Source organism: Nyctereutes procyonoides, unplaced genomic scaffold, assembly GCF_905146905.1.
Source record: "Nyctereutes procyonoides isolate TBG_1078 unplaced genomic scaffold, NYPRO_anot_genome, whole genome shotgun sequence".
NCBI classification, from domain to species: domain Eukaryota; kingdom Metazoa; phylum Chordata; class Mammalia; order Carnivora; family Canidae; genus Nyctereutes; species Nyctereutes procyonoides.
The window spans coordinates 45,240,556-45,244,532 of NW_026575131.1; positions in this window are offsets into that span (position 1 = coordinate 45,240,556).

Below are 3,977 nucleotides of genomic sequence, written 5' to 3' on the forward strand. Positions count from 1 at the left end.
CCTCATAGTGATGGGGGAACCCACTTTACCAGTCAGGGGCTTCGACAGGTCTGCTGTTTGGCTGTTTTACTTTCATGGTGCATACCATCCTCAATTCTCAGGGTTAGTGGAGCACACTGACAGCATCATTAAGGCTCAACCTAAGGGGCCCCTGGCTGGCTCATTCAGTAGAGCATGTGACTCCTGATCTCTGTGAGTTCAAGCCCCACATTGGCCATACAGCTCACTTTAAAAAAGGCAGGGAATCCCTGGGTGGTTCAGTGGTTTGGCACCTGCCTTCGGCCCAGGGCATGATTCTGGAGTCCTGGGATCGAGACCCACTCCCTCATGGGGCCTGCTTCTCCCTCTGCCTGTGTGTGTGTCTCTCTCTGTGTCTCTCATGAATAAAAAAAAAAATAATAAAAATAAAAAAGGCAGGGAGGAGGGCTGGGTGGCTCAGTAAAAGAGGCACCTGGATACTCAGTCAGTTGTCTGCCTTTGTCTCTTGTCAGGATCCCAGGGCCTGGGCCTGAACCGCCTCAGCAACCTCCAGTGGGGAGTCTGGTTCTCCCTCTCCCTCTCCCCCTGCCTGCCACTCCCCCTGCTTGTGCCTGCGCTCACTTGCTCCCTTTCTCTCCGTCAAATAAATAATTCTTGGGGCACCTGGGTGGCTCAGTGGTTGGGATGTGATTCAGGGATCCAGAACTGAGTCCCGCACCCAGCTCCCTGCGGGGAGCTTACTTCTCCTTCTGTCTGTGTCTGTGCCTCTCTCTGTGTCTCTCATGAATAAATAAATAAATCTTTAGAAAAAAAAAAAAAAAACGAGGGCAGCCCGGGTGACCCAGTGGTTTAGCGCTGCCTTTAGCCCGGGGTGTGATCTTGGAGTTCCTGGGATCGAGTCCCACATTGGGCTCCCTGCACGGAGCCTGCTTCTCCCTCTGCCTATGTCTCTGCCTCTCTCTCTCTGTATCTCTCATAAATAAGTAAATAAAATAAAAATCTTTTAAAAAATAAAAATAAATTATAAATTTAAAACAAAAGACTCCATTTAAGACACAGAATTTGTAGGGCCCTGGCCGAAAGCATTGCCACCCGTCTTTTGAAATCTCAGGTGCACTCCCTTTGAAACTCCTAGATTCTCACCCCTTGAGATAGTCACAGGATGTCCCATGCACTTGACTCCTGCATCTTTTGACCTAAAGTTGATAAAGGAGATAAGCTTCAATATTGTAAAGACCTAATTGCTTTGATGAAAAAATCACCACACTAAGGGTGCCTAGATGTGGCCCAGTAGGTTAAGTGTCTGGCTCAGGTCATGATCCCAGGGTCAGGAGATTGAGCCCAGTGCATGGGGAGGCAGGGGTGGAGGGGGTGCTCCACACTGAGCAAGGAACCTGCATAAGATTCTCTCTCCCTCTCTCTCTGCCCCCACCCTCTGTCTTAAAAAAATTGCTTAGCAGAGCAATTCTTTTGCAGAGCACTCCCCAAGAATGTGGGGGGACAATGATGTTAAGCATCATGCCTTGCATGCTGGTGATTTTGTGATTTCATCTATCGGAAAAGACACCTTCAGAAAGGCTCTCTTCAACCTCACTGGAAAGGCCCTTCTCAGACACTGCTCAGCACCCTCCTCCCACCAAACTCCAGAGGACAGACTCTTGGGTTCACGTGACACATCTAAAGAAAGCACCAAACCCTGGCTGGGTCTGCATACTATCTGGTGACACGTAAGTAAAGATTTCCCCAAACTGAAGCAGATGACGTCTGACGAGGCAGCTTTCCCAAGATGTCTGGAGCAAGCCTGTATGCTTTTCCTCACGGTTGTTTATTTTTTTTTTTCTTACGGTTGTTTATTATTCATTTCATGGAAAGACAATGCCCTCATCCACGTTTCTGAAGCCCTTGCAAAAAGGGGGGAAAACCTCTTCTTTTGAATGTGGACTTTGAGAAATGGTTTCGTTATGATCTGGTGACAAATAATTTTTCACTTGCTTTCTCTGGAGGCTTAGAAGGTTCAGAATTCACCAAAGTCTTTTCTTTCATAGGAGGTGTTAACTGACTCTGGCGTCTTGTCCTAATAGCAAACTTGCAGGCTATTATTTAAGAGCATTTTAAAAAAGATTTTATTTATTTATTCATGAGAGACACAGAAAGAGAGAGACAGAGACACAGGCAGAGGGAGAAGCAGGCTCCCCGTGGGGAGCCCGATGTGGGACTCGATTCCCTGACCCCAGGATCACACCCTGGGCCAAAGGCGTCTGCTGAATTGCTGAGCCACCCAGGCATCCCCTGGCTGTTTTATTTTTAAGGTTAACAATGCCTAAAGTAGAATATTGCTCAGCCATAGCAAGGAATAAATTGTCCACTTTAAATGATTCATTTCCTGTTATTTTAATTGAATTTTATCTCAATTAAAAAAAAGAAAACCTGGGGGCAAGTGACCTAATCACTTCATGCCCCAAACTGGGGTTTGGGGGCCTCCCAGGCATAGGAGACCAGGGCACCAGAAGCCACTACATGACAACCTGCCCACCCCAGGGTTGGCCAGTTAAACAAGTGTCCTGCCCTCTCTGCTGGGACTCATCCTCCAGAGGCAATTAGAAGGCCACACCCAGGAAATGCCTTCTGTATTTTACAATGTTTTACAATGTACCTAACCTCACCTGTGACCCCGAGAAAAAAAAACACACTAGGATGTGGCAGCAAGTGAATGTCCTGTTGTGCAGTGGCTCTCAGCAGGGAGACGGCACCCCAGGCACTCAGCCACAAAGGACGGGTACGAGGGACCATTGCGGAGGCACAGAGGCCCCTGGGGGTGTGTGTACGTGTGCACGGGTGCAGACGTAGAATGGAGGGCACCCTGTCACCAGATCAGACACTCCGGCTCCTTGTGGGGCCTGAGCTGAGGGAACCACAGCTGAGGAGCTGCGGCATCCAGCTGGCTCCGGAGGCCTTGCGCGGTACCTCTTCCAGGCAGGAAAGTGGGGGCGCTGCCTGAACCGCCCTGATTCATTCAGGCAGTGTTGATGGTACACGGCACTGCGGATGCTCTCTGGATGTCTCCCAGCTAGAGCACTCCCCCCCATTTCGCAGATGAAGAAACTGAGGCACAGTCAGACCCTCTCTCCTGGTCCTCTTCTGTCTTTGGAGGACAGAATGGGAGGATTAGAGTAAGGCCAAATCCTGCTTCCTGCTTCCCCAGCTCCATCTGGCGCAGGTTGGGTCCTCGGGATCTGCCTGGGCTCAGGGTCCTCACACATCTGTCGGGACCCAGGACTGTCCACCGAGCTCAGACCTCCGCCCTAGCAGAGTATGCTGGTTACCTCACCGGTCCTGGGCCCCACTCAGGCCTTGCCTGCGATCCCCACCCTCCAGCCTGGCTCCCAACAGGTAAAAGCTGCCAGAACTATGGGGGTGCTCATTCTGCATCAGGTGCTCTTCAAAGTGTGCAACCTCGCTACAGCCCCCCAGTGAGGTAGGTTGCAGATAAGGAAACTGAAGCCAGGGAGGTTAGGTCACTGGCTCCAAGTCACAAAGCCACTGGTGGCCAAGTAGGCTCTAAACCCAGGCCTTATGGTTTCCAAGAGCTTTGTCCTGCTCACAGGCATGTCCCAGTGCCTGGCATACAGTAGGTAGTCAAGCAGTGTTTGCGGATTGACGAATAGATTTCTCTCAGAACTCACAACTCCTTTGTCTGGGATGCCCAGCCCCATCCTGCAAACTCTTATTCATACTCCAGAGCCCCATTCATAATGCCCTCTCCTTAGGAAGAGTCTGACATCTCCCTCTGGGTTCCTCTAGTCCTCATTCCTTCCACCAGCTCAGATGACCATGGAGCTTGGGGTGTCCACGGCTGGCTTTTTCTCCCCTTGGTGCCACCTTGCACAGGCTCAGGGGGGGTAGGAGCGAGCTGGGGAACATTAGGGATATTCCGTCTTCCCCACCCATCCAGCTTCCCTTCCTCTCTGGCGATGTGAAGGAAATTTCCTGGAGCAGGA